Below are 27600 nucleotides of genomic sequence, written 5' to 3'. Positions count from 1 at the left end.
TAACCTATACTTTCTGTTCCTATAGATTTGCCTATACTTGACATTTCATATAAATTGAAACATACAGTATATGGCCTTTTCTGTCTGGCTTCTTTCATTTGGCATGTTCTCAAGGTTCATCCATGTTGTAGTGTCATTCATGCTACAACATGAAAGCAGAAATGCAGCATTCCTTTTCATGGATGAATAAAACTCCATTCTGTGGATAGGCCACATTTTGTTTAGCCATTCATCAGTTGATAGACATTTGGGCTGTTTCCCCCTTGGCTATTATGAATAATGCTGCTATGAAAGTATGTGCACAAGTCTTCGCGTGGATGTGTTTTCATGTCTCTTGGTTATATATCTAGGAGTGGTGGTAATAATAGGCATTTACTGAGCACTTACTATGTACCAGACACTGTGCTCTGTACTTCATGTACATTACATCACTTAATCCTTACAACCACTATTGAGAGGTAGGAATTAAAATCCCCATGCTATAGACATGAAAACTAGAGCTCAGAAAAGTGAAATCATAGCCCAAGGTTACAAAGCTAATTATTTGCTTGGACCAGGAGTCCAACCCATGGCCAGGTTTTCTCAACTCCAATTCTCCACACTCCCAAAAGGGCAGCCAAAACATACTCCTGCTGAAATATCCTTCCCTGGCTTTTCACTACTTATAGGATAAAGTGCCAGCTCCCTGGTAAGGAGGGTGTCTGTGTTCTTCGTAACTAGTAGGTGGGTCTTTAGGGGCTCAGCTGGAACCTCACTCTTTCAATTCTATTGGCAGTGACTGGGTGCTTTGTATTAGCAGGGCTCTGTATGTAGGATGAGGGGGATTGACAAAGCCAGTGAATAGTCTTCTTTTTTGTATTTTTTGACCACTCTATAGCAACTGATACCTTGGCCACTCTTTTGAGTTCTATAAAACCACTTTTTCAGGTTTTCCTCACACCTCTGTGACCATTTCTTCTGCAGGCTCCTCTTCCTGTCTTCAAGACTAGCTGTTATCTAGAGTTTGTGTCAAGGAACAATTTCAGCTTTCCAGAAGCTAATGGGGATGGAAGACGACCATACAACTACAACTTGGGCTGAAGGAGGGACAGACAGTACTGTGGGGGCCCAGGAAGGAATGGAGTGCCAAGGGGCCTGCTCACATGGTCTGGCTTTCCCAGCCCACTCCTGTTCTCTCTGGTGCTCAACACTGAGGGGCTCCACAAGGGCCGAGGGCCAGTGGCAGATGGCAACTGCCCGCTCCACCACCCCTATTTCTAGGACCATAGCTAGAGCTGAAAGGGAGCTACAATTTAGCAGAGTGGAAAGGTCTCCTTTCTTAGGCAGCCTCAAGGGGAGCTCTGTCACTAGATATGGACTGGAGTAAAAGGGGAATCAGGGACCTACAGAAGGGAAAGAAAAGAATAAAGGGGGAATCAGAGACCTATAGAAGGGAAAGAAAAGAGGACCAAGAGTAGAAGAGAAGAGAAACAGGAAGAAAAGGGGAGGGTGGGAGAGCAAGAGAAGGTAAGAGAGGAAGACAATGGGAGAAAGAACATAGGGTGAGATTAGTTGCATCAAACAAGTGCTGTCAGTGATCTATATTTGCTTACAGAATGAAAAATGTGTGCCATAAACATTGGCCACTGAGTAATTTCTAGTAGGAGTCGTGTCACTTCTCATAAAGGATGGGATGGGGACAGGTAGGACGTCTCTGCACCTGGGCCAGCCAGCACAGGACGCCTTTTAAAACAGTGCTGAGCCTATCTCTAGCCCAGAAGGCCCCACCCCAGCTACTCCTGAGGGGGGAAGCCAGCCAGGTTCCCCAAGGTTCTGGAGCCTCAGGGCAGCACTTCTGCTCCCACTTTAGGAAGGCTGAGGTGGGGGCATCATGGAAAATGTCCATCTAATATTAGTCCCCCAGCCCCCGCACCCTTGCACTGATGCTCTGACTTGACTAATTGCTGTAATAATTGATAGAACCTGACTTCTACAACTGATCGATTTCACCTCCACGACCAACGGCCACAAGCCATTATACTCCAATAAATAACCACATTGGGTCTCACCCGCCTGCCCTCTCCAGGGGCATCAGGATGGCCCGTGCCCTGGCCTGACCTCCCCTTGTCTCCCACCCAGGGCCCCTCCGGGCCGAGCAGCTGGTCTAGAGGGTCAGGCCTCTGGGAGCAAGTGAGAGGGCCGAATGGAGGTGGGGAGTGCTAATCGCAGGCCATCCGTCACCTCCCACTGGCTGTCTGGGGCTGGGGCCAACACCTGGAGCACCCCAGGCAGTATAGTGCAGGACCCCTCCCCTCCTCTCCCTGCTCCAGATTAGTGTGTCCCAGCTTATAATATTTGATAAATAGCAGACTGGCTTCCTGGCAGCACTGCTGCGGCTGCGCCTGCCCGCTACAGCTGTGGAAGGTCACTCATTGGGGAAATATGTTTCTGTCAGTGGTATTGAAAAAAGTTTAGTGGAGTGACAGGCCTCAATTTTTCAAATTTTATTAACTCCATCCCCTTAACCATTTGTCTTGAATTCCTTCAGATTCTGGAGGATCTGTCAATAGGCCACGAGAGAAGGGGGGTGGGGTGGGGTACGGGCTGGTCCTGGTTGGTACCAGTGGCTGGCTTGGGCCTCACCATGTAAAGCAGTGGAAATGGTGCCGGCAGAAGAGAAGGCTGGCCCACCAAGACCCAGGGAGCCCACTGGCACAGTTCCTTTGGTTTGACAAAATCATAGATTTTGAGTGGAAAAACACCTTAGTAGTGAGCTCTTCTAATTCCCTACAAAGAGACACCCCTCCTACTACATCAGAAACAGGTGGTCACCCTGACTCCCCTGAATGTGTTCAGAACCTACCCTCATGCTCATGGCCCTCCACAGGGTTCCCCCCACTAAACTGAGGGCAGATCCTTTTCCTACAAACCCAACCTGTCCCTCCATCCCCACTCCCACCTTGGTCTTCCTGCAAATACTTGTTCATCTTTAAAGACCAGTTCAGGCTTCTCTAAGAAACCTTCCTGGTTTCCTTCCCACCCCAGGTTTGGTATCATCATTTGTGCTCCCACAGGCCCTCTGCTCTGTCTTACCGATCACTCTGCAGTTAAACATTCTGTCTGCATCCAAGACTGAGGGCTCCTAGAAGTCAGGGACTATGTCTGACCCACTGTGAGCCAGCACAGGGCCTGGCACAGAATAGCTTTCACTAAAATTTACCAAATAAATGGACTTCTTCCCAAGGACTATCTTCTGAGGCCACACAAAACATGGCTGTTCTTCTTGCCTCAGAAGAGCCCTCTGACAGCAAGTGCATGCCCCATGTTGCTGACACCTGTAGGCCAAAGCTCCTAGTCTCTTTTCTGGTCCCAAACACCTCTCTAGAAAATTATATCATGTCAAGTCCCAACACCTTCTGGGCTCTGTGGGCAGGAAGTGGGGACAAAGTGGTTGGAGAGAGGCTCACATGCCCTTCCCTGGGAGAGGACTAAAATTAGGGTGGGGGAGGAGGCCTCCTCCCTTGTCACTACCAGTCTTGGCCCTCTGCCTACCTCTGTGAATATCAAAGAAGATAATGCTAGGATAAGAGGGCTTAAACACACACACACACACACACACACACACACACACACACACACACACACACAGAGTAACTGCCCTATACAAATGTGTTAGGCTATATTATCGATAATATCAGCATGCTCACACACTCCCCACCGCCCCCTACAGTTCTCTCAGCCAGACTGGCCTTCTAGTGATCCAGGTCTACCACCACTGCAGTTTCCATGACTCACCCCTTCCCCTACAGGCAGCTGGTTCCCAGTCCTTTAAAAGAGCACTGGGTGGGGGAGCTTGCAGGAGTAGGGGTTACCTCTCCCTGGCTGTGTGATTGAGGGCACCTGCTTCACTTCTCTGGTGGTAATGACTGCTGCCTTGCCCACCTCTAGGGGTTTTGTTTGGACTGGGTAAAATAAAAAGCTCGAAAATGATTGGGAAAAAAAGACTGTACGTTGTTCTTTGTAATAACGTTTATATTCACTCTCCCATTTTTACTGCGAGCTCCTTTACCACCTTCATCCTGATTTTCACTATTTCAACAGTGTGTTCACTATCTCCAATTGGAAGTTTTTTTGCTGAACTGGGGTGCCTGGGTGGCTCAGTCGGTTGAACGTCTGACTTCAGCTCAGGTCATGATCTCATGGCTCATGAGTTTGAGTCCCATATCGGGCTCTGTGCTGACAGCTCAGAGCCTGGAGCCTGCTTCTGATTCTGTTTCCCTCTCTCTCTGCTCTTCCCCCATTCATACTCTGTCTCTCTCTGTCTCTGTCTCTCAAAACTAAACAAATATTTAAAAAAATTAAAAAAAATTTTTTTTGCTAAATATAAGGGAAATCATTCCCACAATTAGAGGTATCTGTCAGGGTGCAGCGAAATCTTTTTGGTTGTGTGCTCCCCATCAAGGAAGCATTCCCAGAGAGACAGAATAACGACCTCAAAGAAGCCGCACACCTTCCCTGTCTCCACAGTGTTGCTTGCACCATTCTTCTTGCCTGGAACTCCACTCCTTGCCTCCCTGACCATCTAGATCTTACCCCTTCTTCAAGGTTCCTTCTCTGGGAAGCCTCCACCACCCTCTAGCTATCCATGCTCTCCCCATCTGTCTGCTGGCTCTTGTTGTCCTCTCAACTCCCTCCCTTTCCTGGCAGCCCATCCCTGTTTCATCCTCACAGCTAGTATGTATGTAGCTCCTCAGGTCAGAGACAAACCAATTCTTCTCCATTCACTGAGGCTGAAGGTGAGAGAGAAGAGACCTGTCCAAAATGCTGCAGGAAGCTGAGTGGAACCAGAAAGAGCCCCAGTTCCTGACATCTAATCTTGAGCTGTTTCCATAAGCCATACCACTGAGCATTCTCAAGATACGTACACACACATACATGTGCACCTATAGATATGCCTCCCCTCTAACCAACAATCTTTACTGAGCACTCACTACATGCCATACCCTGTGCTGACTCCTTCCATGTATTTCATTCTTAACAACAATTTGAAGAAAGTAGAAGAGGTATTATTTTTCCCATTTTCCAGATGATTTAACTGAGTCTGGCAGAAGAGGAGGATGAAAAGAGACAAGCTAACATTTGTGTGTAAGGCCTTTGTATACAGTGTCTGAATTATTCATCATACAAATATTCAGAGAATACGGGCTCAGAGAGCTGAAATAATTTGCCCATGGTCACCCAGCAGACAAATAGTAAAGATGGAATTTAAAGCAGAGATTTATTACTGTATTTTTGTATGTGTTTGCAATTTTCCATAATAAGTTTTTTTGTTGTTGTGTTTGAAGAAGCCAGGTCTGGTTTTCCACCACATGGTGCTACCTTCTAAAGACCTGATGACTCAAAAAGAGGGAAAAAAATCATCGCTCTTCTTCCCTTCCAGTGTGCTCAGAGGCTCCAAAACCAAGATATAGGGGGGTTTCTAGAAGTAGGCTTGGGATAGACAGCTTTATAGAAAGGGTACAAAATGGGGTTCCTTTTCCTCTCATTCAGGGCTGCCCCATCTGGGGACCAGGTGAACAGTGATTCACATTAATTGACCCCCCAGAAGGTCATCTACCAGTCCTAACTCCCCAGTGGACCTAGACAGGTGGGATCCCTTACCTTCAAAGAGGGGGATTTCTAAAGTTCATGGAACAGAGAGCTACTGCTTCATGGCTGAATCCAGCCATTCCATTAAAACCCACTGAGTACTGATGCTGGGCGAGGTGCTGGGCACACAGAATCAGAGCAGTTCTTGCCTTTGGGCAGAACCAAGACTGATGGGACACAAACAGAGACAGAAACAGTGACAACGCAGTGTGGTAAAGGCAGACAAGGGGATGAGGATGACGACTCCCTTCCCCTCAGTACAAGGGAGCCACATACTGTGTAACCGGGGAGATAGGAAACCATGGCACCAGGTGGAGAAGAGCAGAGGTGTTGCACTGAGTAAGCACAAAGGAAAAAAAGACTGGAGAAGCCTGGGTAACAGAAGGTTGGAGCCCAAGGTGGTCATGGAGACTGTGAGTGGGAGAGTGGGAGCTGGCCTTCCAGTCCAGGGCTCTTTCCACCTGCCCAGTCTTGGGTCCCACACCCCAGGATTTCAATTCCAACTGACCAGAGGACTGGACTACACAGAGCTGTCACTGCTTTCTTCAGTGGTGAGCCCAGATCCATTTCCCCTACCCCAAAGCTTTCCCAGACCACTCTAGCCTATGTAGACCACCTCCTCCTTTGAACGCCTAGAGCACTTATCTGATCATACACTTTTCACATAAAAGTGAAAAGAATCTCTAGAATCAGATGTATTACAAAAGGGATGCTCTGTGAATGCCTAGAAAAGGAAATGGTGATGATCGCCAGGCATCACGATGGGTTCACGGAAACCAAGTCATGCCAGACTAACCTCATTTCCTTTCTTCATCAGGGTTATCTATTTGCTCAATCAGGTGCAGCCAGGGAAAATGTGGACTTCATCAGACATTTGCTGGGGTATCTGAGGACAACCTGAGAACATGATGGAGAATTGTGGGCTGGGTGCCAGTACAGTGTGGAGAGTTAATAGTGACTGGTGGACTAACCAGACCCAAGGGGAATGGAGCGACTAATAGATCATAAGTAACCTGGAAGGAAGTTTCGAGAGGCAGCAAAGAGGCTTGGTCCTGTTTAGTACGTTTATCCTTGACACAAATATCAAGGCATGGTCTGCTCGTTGAATCTGCAGACAACAGATTAGGGTTGGGAAGAGCACGAGATGCACCTGGTGGATGGCTGACATTAAGAGCTGAAACAAACGAGATGAAAAGTAATGGAGATAAATGGGAAGTCATGGGTTTCAGAAGAGAAACAAAGTAGAGATGGTTCTGGGAAGAGGGATCAAAATAGGAAAGGGCTGGGCACCTGGCTGGTTCAGTTAGAAGAACATGTGACTCTTGATCTCAGAGTTTGAGTTCAAGCCTCGCGTTGGGTATAGAGATTACTAAAAAAACAAACCTAATAAAAGATCACAAGCAGAGATATGCCACAATTGTTGTGCTACTTACTAGGAAAGGGTTGGGAAGCCACATGAGAATAATGGGTTAAGGAACTGGAGGTTCAGGCTGGAGAAAGATAGCTCAGAAGAATATGACTGCAACTTCAGGTATTTGAAAGGCTGGCAGTGGAATAGGGATTAGATTCATTCTACATAAGCCAGATGGTAAAATTAAAGACCCTTGGATTTTGGTTGAATATACGAAATTTCTAACCATAATCCAAAGATAGATTCTGAGCAGGCTGAGGAACAAATGAGTTCCCCAGCACTGGAAGTATTCAAGCACCGAGTGAATGACCATTTGGTAGGTCTAACACTTACACATCAGCTTACAGAGGTTTTTTTCCAAGACTTATTGCTTAACTTGTGCTTATTCATTCAGAGATACTTTTTAAGAATGTTCTGGGTGTCTGGCATCAAGCTAGGCGCCAGGAATACAAAGGTGAATCAGAAAACACTGGCCCAGCTCTTAAACAGCTCCCAATCATGCGAGGAGAAGATGGGTAAGTTTATTTAAATAGTATCTTGTGCCTTGATTACAGGCCTCAGCACAGGGAAGCTGTGCTTCAGCTTAGATTAAACCAAAGAGATCCTGTGGAAATTCAAACACTTATTTGGTTACTGAAGGCCAGAGCATAATCAAGCCAAAGCACATGCTTAAACCAACTACTGGCTGTGGGCACAAAAGTGTACAGTGAAACACAATTTGTGAATTTTTGTGCATGATATTTTGCTCTTATAAATCTGAGATTTGGTCTTTGGCTGGGACTTGTTTATGTACCTACAGATTGTCTTACAAGTGGCTGTGATGTCAGGGTGAAGTGATTTAGCCAGCAGGGCTACCCAACTCTCCATTTCTTACCCACCCTATGGGGACTGCTTCAGCACGGACATAAACATGCTCCTGCCGTTACCTTATTGCACTCGTCACATGGGGAGGCTAGAAGGCTTGATTCAGGGATATGATTGGATTTTAAATCCCAGTCTCACAGGATTTTAATTACTGGTCTGGGGCAGCAGGGATAGGCGCTGGCTGCCTTTGGATGGAGGAGGTCGATACACCACTCCACAACATATTGAGCCACAATGCCTGCAGACTCTATTGCTCTATTTAATCATCTTTTGCAAAATTTACAGTGGAACAGGAGGGATCAATACAGAATTTATCACATTCTCTTGTAAATATGAGCCAGGAAAGAGTTCCAGGCAGTTTGTTACTGAGTGGGAGGGAACATGTCTGTGTACAGCTGGGCATTAGGAGAGGAGACAAAATCCATACTTCTTGGCATAAGCTACAGATGCTCAGCCAGTCCCTCTTAAGCCTGGAAGCAAGTTCAATGGGAAGAACACTGATTCATTCATTCATTCATTCATTCATTCGCTCAACCAACCAACATTGCAGAACACCTATTTTATGCCAGATTCTATAGAGGCTCTGGGGATACAGACTGGTAATTCTGCTCACGAGATCATAAGCGAGATATGCCACAACGGCTGTGCTACTTACTAGTGAGTGGTGGAACTTGGGGAAGTTACTTAAGAGTGCCTTTGTTCATACATAGGGAAAATGTAGGTAATAAGAGTATCGAATTCACAGAGTTATTTTAAGTATTAAAAGAGATAAAAGCCTTAGTACAGAGCTTGCTACACAGTAAGAACTCAATAAATGATAGCTATTGTTATGGTTACTACAATTACCATGATTAGGCATTCCTTCCTACAATGCCATCTCACCAATGGTCTATTACAGAGATGGCGTATTGAGCAGGGAGCCAGCCACCTCATCTCTTTAGCAGACAGAAGGAGACTGGGACGGCCTTCCACAGGTTAGACACCTGACCAGGGCTACTGGCAGCAGAATCAGTGGAGCAGAGGACAGAGGGTGTACGAGGTGGAGATATATGTTGAAACTCTGTATTTTGAAGCTTCCACTATAATCTCTGAAACAACAAAATAACCTCCTGAAATTGCTGTGGTGGAATAGAGTGAGAAGTGATACACTTCATGTGGGCAAATCAGGGAAAGTTACAGAGAAGAGACATAAATGAGTTGGCTCCTGAAGACCAGGAGTTTGATAGGTGGAGAAGCAGGGAAGGGGCATCCCAGGCAGAGAAAAGTGAATGAGCAAAGGTTTAGAGGCAGGAAAGACTCTATCCTACGCACCTGAGTGGGCCTATGGCAACAATAGTTCCTGTCTCTCTGGGCCCACCTGGCTGCAAGGATCCCCCTGGTAGGCCCACCAACCTCTGGTCCCAGTCCTGAAGCAAACCATCATCCCCAGCCCCTCTTGGAGACAGGGCAGCAGAAGATTCATGGTGCACTGCAGGAAGACGTGCATGGGGTTAAACATCTAGGCTTATCTTACAGGCACTGGGAATTGCTGAAGGTCTTCAAACAGGGGAGCGCCTGCAGGGTAGAGGTTGAAGGGGAATCTGGAGGAAGGGAGATGAACAAGAAGACTGTTACAACAGGCCGAGTGACAGTGATGAAATCTGAACTAGGGTAGTGAAGACTGAAGAGAGAAGATGGACTTGAGAGAAAATTCTAAGACAGGCTTGATGGAAAGTGAGAGTGAAATCATCAGACTTACTTATAATGCTCTGTTTGTGACCAGTAGATGATGCTGCCAGTCACCAAATAGGAGAATATGGGAAGAGTCTGAGGAGGGCTGGGTTTGGATACACTGAATATGTGATGTCTACAGAATATTAAGCATCAGCAGAGCTACTGGAGACATGAAAGTGCCTGGCTTGTTCCAAGGCAAATATGTAGGCTAGTTGGGTTAGAAAAGAGGTGGTACAGGGGCGCCTGGGTGGCTCAGTCAGTTAAGTTCTTGATTTTGGCTTAGGTCATAATCTCGAATGGTGCAGAGCCTGCTTGGGATTCTCTCTCCCTCTTCCTCCGTCTCCCTCTCTCTCCCCCTCCCCCCCCCCAATAAATAAATCAACTTAAAAAAAGTAAAGTGGTGGTACAAAAGCATGGAAATAAATGCTCAAACATAATTCATACACAGAGTTAAGTGGGAAAAAGGGCAAAAGCAAAAACTCCTGCCAAGGACTTCTGCTCAATGCAACCTAAGGTAGAGGTTTTCTAGATGAGAGATAATGTTCTGAATAGCATGTGACATAGGCAATGGAAGTGTGGGGAGCCTCAGCTCATTTTCATTTTGGGCAAGTTTCCTGGAAGTTGTGGGCTTTCAGGAGGCCTGCTCTACTTCCATCTCTCCCCATAATCCAGCACGGACTAACCCCCAGAGATGGCAGCAAGCTCTGTGCCCAGAAAGCAGCTGGGAGCAACTGTCATGGGACGGAATGATTCTGGATAAAGCAGAGTTCAAAGTGGACATAATAAGAGCCTGGGTCCCTGGGATTGTGCATTCTCCCCGCCCCCTCCCACAAATGACAGCTGAGACCAAGGCAACCGAGCCTGGGGTCTGAGCTGAATTTAGCAGTCATAATTATACTGCTGACGTCTGGGGCACAGCCACAGTCTCTGCAGAAGGCAAAGCTTTTGTTCATGCACTAAAAACACATCATCTTCAAACATGCTAATCTCATGTCTGCTTCCATCTAACAACATTGAAGGGAGGCTGAGGAGAGGGCACACAATGCCCACACATCTGGCTAATTCAGTTATGAGGCCAATCAATCTTGATGGGTTGTCTATAAAACATCAACCACCCCAAAGGACTGACCTGACCAGATGTTTAAGCTTCTGTTGACCAATCCCAGCCTAATGTCCACAGCAGACAAGAGGGGTTATCAAGAGATGGCTTATGCTTCCACTCACATGTCTACTCTCAAAGCTAAGCAAAGCCTTCTGCTTGGATGAGACGTATCAGTCCATTAAGTGGTGGTTAATCCAGGCTTACTGAAATGATGTACAGCGGACCCTTGAACAACACAGGTTTGAACTGTGTGGGTCCATTTACATGTGGATTTATTTTTGACAAAAACAGTATTATAAACATATTTTCTCTTCCTTATAATTAAAAAAATTTTACTTTTATTTTAGAGATAATGTGAGCGGGGGAGAGGGGCAGATGGGGAGAGAGAATCTTTTTTTTTTTTATGTTTATTTATTTATTTTGAGAGAGAGAGGGAGGGGCAGAGAGAGGGAGAGAGAGAATCTCAAGCAGGTTCCTTACCATCAGCACACAGCCCGATGTAGGGCTCAAACTTACAAACTGTGAGATCAAGACCTGAACCAAGATAAAGAGTCAGATGCTGGGGCGCCTGGGTGGCTCAGTCAGTTAAGCATCCGACTTCAGCTCAGGTCATGATCTCATGGTTTGTGGGTTCAAGCCCCGTGTCGGGCTCTGTGCTGACAGCTCAGAGCCTGAAGCCTGCTTCAGATTCTGTGTGTGTGTCTGTCTCTGCCCCTCCCCAGCTTGCACTCTGTCTCTCTCCCTCTCAAAAATAAATAAAACATTAAAAAAAAAAAAAAATTAAAAAAAAAAAAAAGAGTCAGATGCTTAACCAACTGCGCCACCCAGGCACCCTAAGAGAGAGAGAATCTTAAGCAGGCTCCATGTTCAGTGCAGAGCCCATCATGGGGCTCAATTTCACAATCCTGGGATCGTGACCTGAGCCAAACTCAAGAGTTGTATGCTCAACCCAGCCACACAGGCGCCCTACTTTTTTCAGATTTTTTAAATAACATCTTTTCCCTAGTTTACATTATTGCAAGAATATGTTATATAACACAACATGTATGTTAATGAACTTTATGTTATTGGTAAGACTTTTCTGATCAAGAGCGGGCTATTAGTAATTAAGCTTTGGGGGAGTCAAAAGTTATATGCAGATTTTTGCCTGCATTAGCATTCCTAATCACCACGGTGTTCAAGGGTCAACTGTATATTCAAATATACAGACTTTCACTTTGACTTTCAAGAAGGCAGGAGGCCTTCTTTACAGGTGGTTTCGAGAACACTTGCAAAAACAGAAACCAATGAAATAATTTTGCTAATTGTACTTCCTAGTCGGGAGAGAATTTAAGAGTGCAGAGGTGAGTATCTTTACAATATTAAATGCTACAGGCTCCAGTCCTGGGTGCAGGAGCCATTCATCTGCTGATGTCTGCTTTTCAACCCCACATCGAGGCTGAATTACTCATCTCCCTCATAAAACTGTTGTGGTTTTCTTTTTTGTTTTTTTTTTTTTTAAACCAGAAGCCACTGCTAACAAGGACTCTCTCAGTTTATGCTCCTTCCTTTATGGCCAAAGCCAGTCACCAGGCAACAGTCACCAAAAATAAAAGTGGAATGGCAGTGGGGAGATTAGGAGGAAGAGGGCAGGGACTTGCTGCCTACACCAAAAGGCCCATTTCTGACCTGGAGTTTCTTGCTGGTGCTAATTATTCCACTTCCCTCAAAAGGGCTTTTCTCTACCTAATTCTGAGGATTTCACCAAGTTTGTCTCAGTTGAGGCTGCACAACAAACCAGATAGATGGACTTGGGAAAAAGAAAGCTCCAACTTTTCAGAAAGTGGTGAGAGAGAAGCACAAATTTAAAATGAGGTCAGGCAACAACAGATGTTGGCGAGGATGCGGAGAAAGGGGATCTCTTTTGCACTGCTGGCGGGAATGCAAACTGGTGCAGCCACTCTGGAAAACAGTATGGAGGTTCCTCAAAAAATTATAAATAGACCTACCCTACGACCCAGCAATTGCACTAGTAGGTATTTATTCAAGGGATACAGGTGTGCTGTTTCGAAGGGACACATGCACCCCCATGTTTATAGCAACACTATAGACAATAACCTAAGTATGGAAAGAGCTCAAATGTCCATTGACTGATGAATGGATAAAGAAGATGTAGTATACATATACAATGGAATGTTACTTGGCAATTCCATTCAAAAAGAATTAAATCTTTCCATTTGCAACAACATGGATGGAACTAGACTGTATTATGCTAAGCAAAATAAGTCAGAGAAAGACAAATATCATATGACTTCACTCATATGTAGAATTTAAGATATAAAACAGATGAACATAAGGGAAGGGAAGCAAAAATAACATAACAACAGTGAGGGAGATAAACCACAAGAGATTCTCAAATACAGAGAACAAACTGAGAGTTGCTGGAGGGGTGTTGGGTGGGGGGATGGACTAAATGGGCGTGGGGCATTAAGGAGGGCACTTCTTGGGATGAGCTCTTGGTGTTATATGTAAGTGATGAGTCACTAAATTCTATTCCCAAAATAATTAACACTGTATGTTAACTAACTTGGATTTAAATTCAAAATAAAATAAAATATGGGGCAGCTGGGTGGCTCAGTTGGTTAAGTGTCTGACTTCAACTCAGGTCATGATCTCATGGTTCGTGAGATTCCACTTCTTCCTCATGGCTACAGTAATCAATGTTGCTGGCCAATCCTGCCTCCTTTCGATTATTTTCCACCTTGATTTCCATGATATATATACATATGACTTTATCTCCTTTGAAGGTTCCTGTTCATTCTTCTGTCCCAAGTTACAGGTGACACCCAAGACTAAGTCCTCAGCTCATGATCCTTTCTTACCGTATGCGCTCTCCTTTAAGAAACAGTTCCAACTGGCACAGTTTAAACTACCCCAGTGGTTTGCAATCCTGGCTGTATAGCAGAATTATATGGGAAGTGTTAAAATCTTATCAAACCAAGGCTGGAGAAAATATTTGTGATATATATCACACATAAAGGGTCAATATCCCTTTGAACAAAGAAAGGGATCCCTTTCAACAACCCCATTCAACAAAGAAATTTTAAAAATCAAGAGAAAAATAAAGACCAAAAGTCCTATAGAAAAATGGGCAAAAGACATGAATAGACAATTCACAAAAAAGAGATACAAAAAGTCTCTTAAACACATGAAATGGTGTATGGTTTCACTCATGACAAGAAAATCAAACTAAAACTATGCTGAAATACTATATCTCACCTATCAGATTGGCAAAAATCTAAAAGCTTGACAACACACTCTGCTGGAGATGTTGTGAGAAAAACAAGCACTTTCTTTTTTGTCTTTTTTTAAAGTTTATTTTTGAGAGCACATGTGCAAGCAGGAGATGGGCAGAGAGAGAGACTCCCAAACAAGTCCATGCTGTCGGTGCGGAGCCTAACATGAGGCTGGATCCCACAAACTGTGAGATCATGGCCTGAGCTGAAATCAAGTCAAGTCAGATGCTCAACTGACTGAGCCACCCAAGCACTTTCATACATTGCTAGTGGGAACGTAAAATGGTACAACTTCTGTGGAGGAGAAATTCACAATATTTAACTAAAGGACATATGTATTTACCCTTTGGCCCAGCAATACCACTTCTAGGACTTTGCATCTCAAATATACATGCGAGAGGTTATTCACTGCAGCATTATGTGTAACTAAAAAATACTGGACACTTCAATGTCTGAGCATAGGGGATATAGTGCAAACACACAACAGAATACCATGTAGGTGTTAAAAAAAAGAAAAGAATGAGGAAGATCTCTGTGAACTGATAGTAGTTTCCAGGAAATACAGTTAGATAAAAAGAAAAAAAAAATCAAACTGCAGAAGAGCATATATAGTGTGCTACCTTTTATGTAGGAAAAAACTAAATTAAAAAATACATATACTGTATTTGCTTATACTAAGAAACATGGGGTTAGGGCTCACTGAGGGGAGTGGAAAAAGGTTGAAAGGGATACAGGAAAGTCTTACTTCTCTGAGTGTATCTTTCTGGATAGTTTTTAGACAAAAGTGAATCTTCTACATATTCAAACACCAAAATTAAAAACAGGTAGGGGAGAAAACCCTAAAACTGAAAATAAACTGAAAAATTAACCCAACTATATTTCAAATGAATAACATACACACTGAAGGGGAAAAAATACCATCCAAGTAACTTAATGAACCTAGTATTTGACTATATAATCTTAGCCACGGATGGAGTACGCATGAGAACTGCAAACAAATCCTAACTGGAATTCTGTTTAGCAGGTTTTTTTTTTTAATGCTTATTTTTGAGAGAGAGAGAGAGAGATGGAGAGACAGAGTGTGAGCAGGGGAGGGGCAGAGAGAGAGACACACACAGAAACCAAAGTAGGCTCCAGGCTCTGAGCTGTTAGCACAAAGCCTGACACAGGGCTCAAACCCACAAACCGTGATATCATGACCTGAGCCGCAGTCCGGCCCTTAACTGATTGAGACACCCAGGTGCCCCAATAGTATGCTTGTTTTCTATAGTGGTATAGGTGAGGCAAGGCCCAAGCCTTCTTAGATGTCTTATAGGAGTAAACAAATGAGTAAATGTATCATTGCTATTTGGAGCCAGCATTCTCACTACAGAAGAAGGGGCATACAAATAAGAAATGTATGAAGACAAGGAAGAACCCTGTAAGGATGAACTGGAATGGGAGGTAGTGGTGTTCAGGATTTCAAAAATACGTATGTGCATATGCCCATGTGTGTATATACGCATATGCATGTATGTGTATCTTGTGAGGGATCTATATGCACATGTGTATATAACCATATGTATCTCATGGTCCTATAAACAGAAGGGGTGATGAGCAAGCCTGGTACTCAGGCTTCAGTCTCTAATACAATTGCTCACTAAAAAGTCTTAGGGCTCCTCAGAGAAATGGCTGATTCCAGAGGCACCAAGATGGAGACAAGACTAAAACACCTTGTTATGCCAGGAAATATGGAAATGCTAAAAAAAAAAAAAAAAAAATTGCCACACTGGCCAAATCTGAGATAATTTTAGCACCAACATAACTAAAGATAGTAATGAGCTGCAGAACAATTAAAGCAATAGTATCTGTGAGCACATGTTGACAACACATAGATAAATGAGGGAGAAAGCGTTCTTGCTTTTGCTTACCACAGGATGCCAGGTCCTAAGTGGTCAATGTGGAGTGATGCTGGAGTTGGGAAAGATGCAAAATATTCATTTTGCAACCACTTATAAAGATTGGTTCAGGAAAGAACCATCAATGGAAGCTAAGTCCAGGGGGGAAATTTTGATGAGGAGCAGGATTACCTGCATGGTCTTAAAACTGTCTCCCCACAGAGTGCTTATTAATTTCAAAGGAAGAAGTAATAAAGGTACAGTGGAGAAACAGGGCAATACTTGGGTTGGTGATGGGACGGGAGTAAGATTTTTTACTGAAAACTCTTTTGAATTCTGTACTGTGTACAAGTATCAACTATTCAAAAACAGGAAGAAAAATAAATATAAAATATCCGAGATTGCCGTAGGCAGAATAACAGCCCCCCAGTGATGTTCACATTCTAATCCTTAGAATTTGTGAATATGCTAAATCACTGGGCAAAGGGGAATTAAGGTCGTAGATAGAATTAAGTCTGCTAATCAGCTGACTCTGAGAAGGGAAGATTACCCTGGATTATCCAGGTGGGCCCAATGTAATGACAAGGGTCCTTATAAGTGAAAGGAGGGAGAAGACTCAATGTCAGAGTGAAAAAAGAGAAAGACCAACTGACCACTGCTGACTCGATGACAGAAGGGGGCTATGAGACAAGGAATGTGGGCAGCCGTTAGAAGCTGGAAAAGGCAAGAAAACAGATTCTGAGTCTCCAAAAAGGAATGTATTACTGACACCTTGCTTTTAGTCCAGTGAGACCCATTCCAGACTCATCTCCAGAACTTTAAGACAGTAAACTTGCATTGTCTTAAGTCATTAAGTTTTTGATAATCTGTTTACAGCAGCAATAGGAAGGATACATAAGAAAAGTTACAGTGGTTGTCTCTGAGGAGGAGGACCAGGGACACAGAAGGGAGACTTCCATTCCCCTATATATCTTCTAGTACTGCTTGAAGTTTTTATCATGTACAACTTTTAAAGTTAAGAATCACTGTAGTCACTAAATAAACAACAGTCAGTCACTTTAGGAACTCTCTATGGATTTCAAAGTGGAGTACAAGTCCTCTGGCTCATCCCCAAGGCCCTCCACACTCAAGCCTCCCTATCCATAATCTAGCAGGTGGCCAGTTTCTTCCAGGTCTCTAACATGCAAGCCTCATTTCTGTTACTGACTCACCTGAAAAACTTTCCTCCTTCCCTCTGCTTGTTTGAATTCTACCTGTCCTTCAGGGACTGCCTCCAGTCCCCCTCCTCCAGGAAGCTTCTACAATGCCAACAGTGATCTTCCCCTCCTCATTCATTACACTAATTCATTCTGCCCTTTGCTTAGGTTTAATTCAGAGTCCTGCCACTGTCCTGAGTGTGCTTTGTGTATGAACCTTTTTACCAAACTAGCACTCTACAGGGTGCAGTCTGAAGGAAGAGCCCATATTTTTTTCTTTTTTATTTCCTGTAATGCCTAGTGCCCCTTTATAAATACACTTATTCAAAAAATGTTTACCAAGCACCTATCATGCGCTAACAATGTTGCAAGGTGCGGGGAATATAAGCACTGCAGATCCAGACCCTACCTTCAGGGAATGCATTATATAACAAAGGACAGATCTATTGATCAAACAGCTATATGTCTACATGTTGTGGTAAGTGTAAGAAAGAAATTATACAGGACACTTTAAGAGCACATATCGGAGGAACCTAGAAAAGGGATACTGGTGGTCAGCTGCAGGAAAATAATTAATAGTTGCTGAATAACTATGAGCACGTAGATTTGCAATTAGACAAATCAGAGGGCAATTATTTATTAAGAATCACAAAATATGAAAGTAGAAGGGAGCTTTGAGATTGCAGTCCAATTATCTAGTTTTACAGATGGGGAAAATGAGGCTCAGTGAGGGGGAGGGACTCCTCAAGGTTGCACAGCAAGGTCGAGTTGGTGCCAGGTCACCTGACCCCCAGCCACCACTCCCAACAACACAGCATTCATTACTTCAAAGGGAGTTTCTGAAGCATTCCTGAAGGGACAAACACCTTCTTCCACTATATTTAAAAGAATTCATTTCCAAAATGATGTTCAGGAAGTGGTTATAGACCTACAGAGAGCATGTCTGCTGTGCCCTTTCTAGGACACTGCCAGGCCTCTGTGTAGAGGAAGAGAGGGCATGAATGCTAGAAGCAAAACTCCTTTGGGGAAAGGAAACTTGGTTCTGAGCAAACTCCCAGTCTGACTCTAGGACAGGAACTTTGCTGCTATTCTGCAGACCCTGACCTTCAGACTGACATCCCTTCTTAAAGCTGCAGTGTTGTTCTTACTCTGTGCATTCAGTCCATGACATATTCACTGAAGGGGCAAGAACGGGCCAGCAAGGGGCAGATGGCCTTGCCTTGGGAAATCTGAATTCTACTCGGCTCTATTTCCAGGCCCAGTGCAGGTGGAGGAGCACACTGGACACAGAACAGACCTGGCCTAGCTGATGCTGACCTTTCCCTCACCCAGGGGAGCCTTGGCCTCCAGCTGCCACTGTTGGCGGTGATGAGGTCATGCCGGATACCAGCCAGGCTCATCTGATGACTGCTTGGAGCCGATTACAGCCTTGATGAAATGCGCCTGCCTGGATGGCAGGTGGCTCTGGAGAGCTTGGGCTCTGGTGACCAGGCGCTCATCTCTAACTCAACCATGCAGTGACTCCTCCAAACCCACAGGATCTGGGATAGAGAAATATCTTTCCTTGGGGGGTGAGCAAGGACAATTCTTCATTCTGTCCTGGGTAAGGGTCTGAGTACGCCAAGGGAAGAGGATAGGACTCAGGGTCACTGAAGGCCCCCTTTAGCCCTGACCTACCACATGGACTCCAATTACAACACCACAGAACTCCTCCATTCCCCACAATGCCCCTGCCTGGACTGCTGAGTCCCTTTGGATGACCAATGCCCGTTGCTCTCCACGGGACTTTCTCAAGTTAAGTAACAAGCTAACATCTATACTTCAGGTCTCAATACATTTGCTCAGGGAAGACTTCAGATCAGATTAGGTCCCCGTTACACCCTCACAGTACCCTGTACTCTTCCCAAATACTTATCTCAGTGGCAATTAGCTAATAATTTTGTAATTATTTGCCTAATTTCTATATTCTGCCAGAGCTTAAGCTTCACAAGGATGGGGAGTGCCATAAACAGTTGTTAAGGTAATAAGAGGAAATCAACAAAAAGACCAGTTTTATAGCAAAAAGAGATAGTTTTACAGGAAAGTTTTGACTAGTATTCTTTAAAAGGAAACTTTTATATACAACAGAGGGGCTCCTCTAGACCACCACCTTAGCTTTGGGGCCAATCAGGTCCTCTTGGCTTTCTGACCTGCAACCAGTTATTCACACAAGCCCATTTTTCCTAGTTTTGAGTGGCATCGAGGTCTTTCTTTTTCTTTCTTTCTTTGTTTCTTCCTTTCTTTCACGTATAACAGCTCTACTGAGATATAATTTACATATCATAGAGCTCACCCATTTAAATATACAATTTAATGTTTTTAAAGTATATTTACAGAGTTGCACAACCATCCCCATAATCTAATTTTAGAATATTTCATCATCCCCAAAAGAAACCTCGAACCCATTAGCAATTACTCCCCATCCTTCTCACAGACAACTACTGGCATGGAGGGATTTTAGCTCTGTATCCAAACAATATGAGGAAACCTTCAGTGTCCAATTATCTGACATGATCTCTTCATCATGCAGATGGAAAAAGTGATGCCAGAGATGGACTGTGATCTGCCAAAAGTCCTACAGGGGTGAGATGGTGGCAGAGCTGGGTGCCCACATCCTAATGGCAGTGCTGTGAGCTCTCTGTTACACAGTATGACTGTGTCTCCCAAATGGTCTATCACACTGGACTTCAAGCCACGTGAAGGCAGAGGCTATATTCTGCCCATCTGTCTTCCCTTCTTGCCCAGGAGTACCATCAGAACAGTTATGCCTCAGGTGTGGTCCATACACTGGTGCCAGTCTGTGAGCCTTGATACCAGTCCTCAACGAGGTAAGTATGGTGAGAGTAAGTGTCTAGAAACTTTTACAGGGACCCAGAGTTATTCTATATCTGTCAAACCTAATGGCACATTTGAGCTCTATTTTGTATGCCTTTAAAAATATAATTTTGCCAGTAATTTATTTTTATTGTATTTTACAAAAGTATTGGTTATTGGTTCATGACAGATTGCAAAATCAAACAACAACAAAAAGAGACAGGTCTTTCATAGATTGTTTGAGAAGTACTGCCTTAAAGCAACCCATTCTCCACTCTCTTCTGCTTCCCCTTTTCCCTCTCTGTTTCCTTGAATGTCTTGCACTGGCTCTCCCTCTCACGCTCACATCAAAAATGCAGGTTCTGTCAGTTGTGTCCTTGGGTCTCCTTAGCTGTGTAACTTCCCATGGGCAACTCACAGACTCAGCCAGCCCCCAAGAGACTGCCAACTCTGAAATTTTCATGGCCAACTTAGAGTCTTTTCTCTCTTCAGCTTCAGACTCATTTATCCTACTGCCTGCTGCACATCTCTATAACACTGTCCCACTGGTTCCCTGGTTGGTCAACAGCTATTTATTAATCACCTACCATATGCCAGCTGTGAGGTTTTTTTTTCCCTAGGAGCTACGACTATAGCAGTAAAATAGAGGGACAAGGTCTCTTATGATTGTAAGACTTACATTTTAGTGGGGGAGAAAAAGATAACCAATAAATGTGATCATTTGGGAACTGATAAAGAAGATAAGGTGGAGTAATATGATAGAAAGTGATCAGGGAGCTATTTTCCTAGGGTGCTCAGGGAAGGGTTCTCTGAGGAGGCAGCACTTGAGTTGAGACCTGAATTCCCAAGGTGGAAATGATCCCATCTCTGGGGCAGAAGCCCTGCCATGAGAAGTTCTGTGTGCCTGCAGGACAAGAGAAGACCAGTGTCACTAGGGAAGAGTGAAAACGGGGGAGAATGGCTAGGGATGAGGTCACACAGCCAAGAGTCTGGGCTCTGGGCCTTATAGGCTCTGGTAAGGAGTCTGGATTTCATTTTGGTGTCAGTGGCATACCAATGTTAGGTTTTAGGTAGGACAATGATAGCATTTATGTTCGAAAAAAGATCGCCTAGCTGTTTTTTGGAGGATGGATTCGGGGAGACAAGAGTGGAAATGGCGGAACTTAGCCAACCTGTGGTGCTCGTCACCCTGCACGGGGACTACAGGTGAGGCAGTGGAACAGGGGAAACAGGAATGGGTTCAAAATGTGCTTGACTGGCACAGCTGACAGTACTTATTGAAGGACCTGACAGGGAATGTAAGGGAAAAAGAGAATTCAAGGATGACACCAGGATTTGGGGCCTAAAAACTACACAGATGATGGTATCATTTATTGAGATGGGGAAGCCCTGACATGCCAATTTTGGGAGAAAAATAGATGAATATTTTGGCCAGGGTGACACTGAGACAGAGGAAAAAACAGGACTTGGGGGAGTGGATTATGTGGGTAGGGACGTAATCAGGACTTTTACCATGAAGGGATGTAGAGAAATGAGGTGGCAGCTGGAGGGAGATCCCAGGAAACTTTTAGTTTGCTTTATTTAAGATGGGTGATAACGAGGGCATGTTTTTGTGCTGACTGGAATCAGCCAGCAGAGAGGGGAACATGGCTAATACAGGAGAGATAAGGGATACCCAGAGGAGCAAAGTCCTTGAAAATAGGAGCCTGAGCCCAAATGCAGGGCTGGTCTTAGGAACTGCAGAGGAAGGAAGGCAGCATTCAAGGACAGATGTGGTAGGCTAGTGGAAGCGGTGGGAAGATGAGGTAGTTCCCTTCGAACTATAATGTATTTTCTATAGGAAGCAGGAGGTGGGATCATTTGCTTGGGAGCTAAAGGAGAGGACTGGAGGTCTGAGGAGAAAGAAGGCATAAAAAAGGTGTCCTGGTCCAGAATAAGATGGTGATTTTAATCACAAGTACAGTGGGGCAGCTGGCAGTGCTGAGCGTCTGGGATTTATGGTCATAAATGTGAAGTGAGTCCAGTTAGCATGATTGTATGATTTTTTCTTTCCCCCAGCAATATTCAGCTCTTCAGATTCAGACATGAAGAGAAATTGGGTTTAACTACGGTTAGTGTTGGGGCGCCTGGGTGGCTCTGTCAGTTGAACGTCTGACTTCAGCTCAGGTCATGATCTCACGGTTTGTGAGTTTGAGCCCCGCGTCGGACTCTCTGCTGACACAGCTCAGAGCCTGGAGCCTGCTTCCGATTCTGTGTCTCCCTCTCTCTCTGTCCTTCCCCCACTCATGCTCTGTCTCTCTCTCTCAAAAATAAATAAAGATTTAAAAAAAACAAACAAACAACAAACTACAGTTAGTGTTTCATCAGATGAGTGCAAAGAAGGGAGAAAGCAGCAATGGAATCATTAGAACACTGGACCTCAGAACCTAAAAGTGAGAGGGAAAAAGGAGGGAAGAAGTAAACATTCAAAATAGCACTGGTCATTCCCCTGTACCTCCAGTCCTGTATTTTTTTTCTTTCTTTTTCTTTTTTTAATGTTTATTTATTTTTGAGAGAGAGAGTGAGAGAACTCAAGTGGGGGAAGGGCAGAGAGAGAGAGGGAGACACAGAATCTCAAACAGGCTCCAGGCTCTGAGCTGTCAGCACAGCTCGAATGTGGGGCTCGAGCTTGGGAACGACGAGATCATGACCTTGGCCAAAGTCAGATGCTTAACCAACTGAGCCACCCAGGAGCCACTCCAGTCCTATATTTTTTATCTCAGTGCAGGTACATGCCATCTATTCAGACAACCAACCTAGAACTCGGACCTCATCTTGACTCCTCCTCCCCTCTCACTGTCTGATCCTACTCCTCACTCTTTCTGGGATCAGTCTTCTCTCTCTTCAACTGTCTTGGGTTAGGCCTCACCTAGAAAATTTCAGTAGCTTTTAAACGAAGTATTTTCCCTTTTTCCAATCATGCCCTCTTCTCATCCATGTTTCTCCATTTTCTTTAACCTTTCTCTCAAGTATAACATATACACAGAAAAGTTAAAAAAATACATAAAGGTATAGCTCAAAGAAATCTCATCAAGGTGGATACACCTGCACAACCAGCATGTAGATAAAGAAATAGAACATTACATATCCCAGAAGCCCCTGGTGCCCAGTAACTATCTGCCCGCTTGAGGGTAACTACTACCTTCACTTCTTACACCATTGGCTACTTTTGTCTATTTTGAACTCTGTATATAATTGCAGTCACATAGTAAGTACTCTTTCATGTCTGGCTTGTGTCCAGAATGTTAGGTTTGTGAGACTCATTTGTGTTGTTGTACAGAGAAAGAAACCGTTCGTTCATTCATTTGTTTGTTCATTCACTCATTCCATCCATCCATCCATTCATTCATTCATTCATTCATTCATTTGATTATTCCATTGTGTGAACATTTCATAATTTATTTAATTTGAATTTATCCATTTGGTTACTGATAAACATTTCTGAAACTCCTGAATGATTTTTCACATTAACATAAATCCAATCCTTCCCTCTCCTAAATTTTAATGCTTTCCCACTGAAGGATAAAGTCCAATTTCTTTAGCAGATCTTGGTATAGGCCTCCCTTATCGGCTCCTGCTTTTCATTCTTGACTTCTGAGCCTTCTATCCATACCCTATAAATTCAGCTCTTCTGAACTACCTGAAATGTCCTAAATACAGCATACTGCTTCAAACTCCATGCCTCTGGACATGCTGTTCCCTCTGCCTTTCTCCCTCATCTACCTGGTAAACTTGTATTCATCCTGTAAGACTTAGTGCAGACACCATTCCCTACACCATGCTTTCCCTGCCCTCCCCAGAGACAGAAAAGGTCTTTTCTTGGTGATCCCTCAGTACCTCCTATATATCTCCATTAATATACCCGATGGCAAGTCTTTGTTAAAATGTCTGATTTCCTCTCTGAACTATGAGTTCCTTAAGGGCAAAGACCACGTCTGGATCATCTTTATTTCCCAGGTGCCTAGGGTAGGGCCTATGACAGGAGAGGTACTCAGTAAGTGTTTACAAAATGAATAAAAAGACTTGCCTAGGGGTTATATAGGATGCTGAGGCTCGCTCGAAGGGGTCCGTGGGATCAGCTACTCCAACTTCTCTGTTTTACTGAGGAGAAGAAAGGATTTGCCTAAAGGAGAAAGGATTGGCTAGTGGCAGAGCCTGAATATCTGATCTTCAGCCCAGTACTCACTCCCCTTCTCTGCACTGCTGGCAAGAATCAGAAGGCGAAGTTTCCAGAGGACAGCCTGAGGCAAAGCCGACTCCCTCAGCATCTGGCAGTACAGCCAGATGGACAGAGAGTGAAGTGGAACAAGAAATGGAACTCTAAGTTTCCAGCCCCCAAAACAAACTAACAGGCTGTTAAAGGGAAGATGTCAGCACTGGAAAGGCTCTTTGCCTTAGGCAGAGATGGTGGGGAATTTGACTCATTTGATGATGGCTGGTTAACACTGACGACTGAGCTGCACGCTTGGAGAGAAGGACGGGAAGAGCCATGAAAGTAGGTAGAAGAAGCTAAGGGAAGCCCTGGGGAAAGTGCTATTAGGTTTCATAAAGGCCAAGTGTTTCTGAGGGGATGAGCACTGAAAAGGTAGTGGTACTGTGACTACAAACATAGCTGCAAAGGGGCTGCTCATATGTGAAACTCCAAAAAACCAGATACATGCTGACACTAAGAACGAGTGGGCCAGGAAGCAAGAGTACCACATCTCCAAACAGAAAGTCTACAGTGGCTTTAGAGATGATCAGTGCATCTAGACATGTGCTAAACTATGTGCAGAGAGCACTGTGGCAAAGGAGGGAGGGGCAAATAAGACACAGTCCTTGTCCTCAATCTACCTCAATCTAGTAATGGGGACTGGACCCAAATCCCAGGGAGCAGGGAAGAGTTCAGAAGGGAGGTGGCATTCAAGATGGGGACCAACTGGCAGAAGACCTGCATGAGTAAAGGCACCAAGGTGGGAACGCTGAAGCGACATTATTGTATAGCTGGATATTAAAGTAGCAGTGGGGAAAAAAGTTAGGTGAGGTTCATGACTAGAACAACCAGGTTAAAAAGTTAGGATGAGTAGGGGCGCCTGGGTGGCTCAGTCGGTTGGGTGGCTGACTATGGCTCAAGTCATGATCTCGCAGTCTGTGGGCTCGAGCCCCGCGTCGGGCTCTGTGCTGACAGCTCGTAGCCTGGAGCCTGCTTCGGATTCTGTGCCTCCCTTTCTCTCTGCTCCTTCCCTGCTTGGTCTCTGTCTCTCTCTCTCTCTCAAAAATAATAAGCATTAAAAAAAAAAAAAGTTAGGATGGGTAGGATTCTTTTTTTATTTTGTATTTATTTTTTAACAAGTAAGCACTGAGTATTTTTGAAGTAAGTAATACAAGACCATCTATAAAGTGCCTACTTTGTAGAACCTACACATGCCCTAAGTCTGACAAAACCACAGACAGCAGGTGGCATACTCCCATTTCCAGAAGAGGAAAGACAACCTCAGAGCAGTCAGGAGCTTGCCCAGGACCACACACTATTTGGTGGCAGGGCTGGCATTGACATCCTGACTTCACAGTTCGTGTTCTTTCCTTGCAGCTTTCTTCAACTGGGTTTCTCCTCTGAACCACACATAGGAAATTATCTCAGTAATGATTTTCTCAATTCTCCCATGAATGGTGGTGGATAACTCGTACCATTTCAGCTGCCTGGGAGAGGAGTTATTCCCTGTGTACTGTGGATGCCTTAGAGCATTAGGGCTCAATTCTCTGGAGGAATCCTAGTTGAGAAACGCTGCCATGACTGGAGGTATGTCTTAGGAAGATGGATTTGGCCATGGGATCACATCCCTCGGAGGAAACAGCTGCAAAAACCCTTAACTGCCCTAGAAATACTGGGATGAGTCAGCTCCAGGGGCTTGAGGGAGGCGGCTCCCTACCTTCCCCAATTATTCCTCATCCCAGTCATCCTGTCTCTCCCTCCCTGTGTCCCTCCAACCTTTTCTTGTACTTGGCAGTCAAGAGCAGAGGCAGAGCTTTCCTGTTCATAAGCCAACAATACAGGCAGAAGCAGCATGTTTACAGAATGAAAACCACAAAGATTTCCACTTTTGTATGGAGCTCAAGAATAGAGAATTGCTACCTGTGAATTCAGAACTCAGTACTGTCCCCGCAAAGCTGTCTGGCAAACTCTCATTATCCTTCCTGATAGGACTTAAGCACAACCCCTTGCCCCCTCCTCCCAAGCTTTCTGTAACTGACTCCACCTCCCTGCTCACTAAGCAGAGGTAGGTATTTCCTCCTTTTGTTCCTAGAGCCCCTGTCCTCCAGCTCCCAGCCAGACACCCACCCAGCTGTCACTGCCTGTTTCCATATCTATCTCCTCTACCAGTCTGAGAGTCTCTCAGGGTCAGGGTCAATCTGCCTGATCCATCTTAGGATGCCCTGAAGTCCATGGCCTCAGACTTGACAACTAGCTAGCCCGCACTGAAAATGCAGAGCTGAGATTTAAAACCAGGTCTGTCAGGGGCGCCTGGGTGGCTTGGTCCGTTAAGCGTCCAACTTCAGCTCAGGTCATGATCTCACGGTCCGTGAGTTCGAGCCCTGTGTCGGGCTCTGTGCTGACAGCTCGGAGCCTGGATCCTGTTTCAGATTCTGTGTCTCCCTCTCTCTCTGTCCCTCCCCTGTTCATGCTCTGTCTCTCTCTGTCTCAAAAATAAATAAACGTTAAAAAAAAAAAACAAAAAAAGAAAAAAAAATAAAACCAAGTCTGTCAGACTCCCAAGTTTGTGTTCTTTTCACTATGTTTCAGGACCTCCTAAAGATGAAGACATAGCCCGTGCTAAGCACCCAGCCCAACCCTGCAAGAGTTCAGAGGTGGTGCAATCAGAATGGACCAGAACATCAGAAGAAGCTTCCTGAGAAAGGGAGACCTTGAAGAGCCCAAGGGTCTAAATGAGAAGAGAGGGAACACAAGGGGGTTTTAAATAAGTTGTGGCAGACAGAATTAAGAAGGCTTTAAGCAGGAGCAGAGGTTTAGCATGGGGAGGAAATAAGAAGGATTAGAACTGTCAGAGGAAGAGCCTGACTTCTCTATACAATCATGGTGCACCTTCCACATATCGTGGATTTTACAGACATTATCACTGGTCCTCACCTAAGCCCTGTGATACTTCCCAGGTATTATTTGACAGACAAGAAAGCGGGCCTAGAGAGTTAAGTTGACATGTCCAAGGCAATACAGCTAGTAGGTGAGGGAAGTGGGATTCAAACCCAGGTTGGCCTGACTCTGAAATCTGAGGTGTCCTTCCTCAGACACTTTCCTGAAGTGACCATGCCTCTAAAGGGGTCAGAGAACTTCCCACATTAACAGACTGATGCTGCTGCCTAGACCACCTCCCAGTTCTCATATGGGGACCGCTGGCCAGAGGGCAAGAGTGGCTGCTTACTCTAGCTCTAACCCTCTACAATCTGGGGGCCCCAAATCCCTATGGATGAAGTAATTTCAAAGACAAGGGTTCTGTGTGGATCTCGTGAGCATAGGCTGCCCTGTGCCTATGCCTGCCTTGGATCTCACAGAGAACCTCCCTCTAAGTTGCTGCAGCAAAGCCGGTGGCAAATACAGGCCCTGCTGCCTTCCCTGAAACCCTTTGGAAGAGGTCACCTAAGGTCA

At 44.7% G+C, this 27600-nt stretch overlaps 1 protein-coding gene across 2 annotated transcripts in view; it reads right to left on the bottom strand.

Annotated features, from left to right (window-relative positions):
• Positions 1-27600, bottom strand: part of CLPB (caseinolytic mitochondrial matrix peptidase chaperone subunit B) — a 141920-nt gene that overhangs the window by 39914 nt on the left and 74406 nt on the right. The window lies entirely within an intron of this gene.

This window comes from Leopardus geoffroyi, chromosome D1 (genome assembly GCF_018350155.1).
Source record: "Leopardus geoffroyi isolate Oge1 chromosome D1, O.geoffroyi_Oge1_pat1.0, whole genome shotgun sequence".
NCBI classification, from domain to species: Eukaryota; Metazoa; Chordata; class Mammalia; order Carnivora; family Felidae; genus Leopardus; species Leopardus geoffroyi.
Note: the sequence above shows the minus strand (reverse complement) of the source record. Positions and strands in the feature narration are given on the sequence as shown.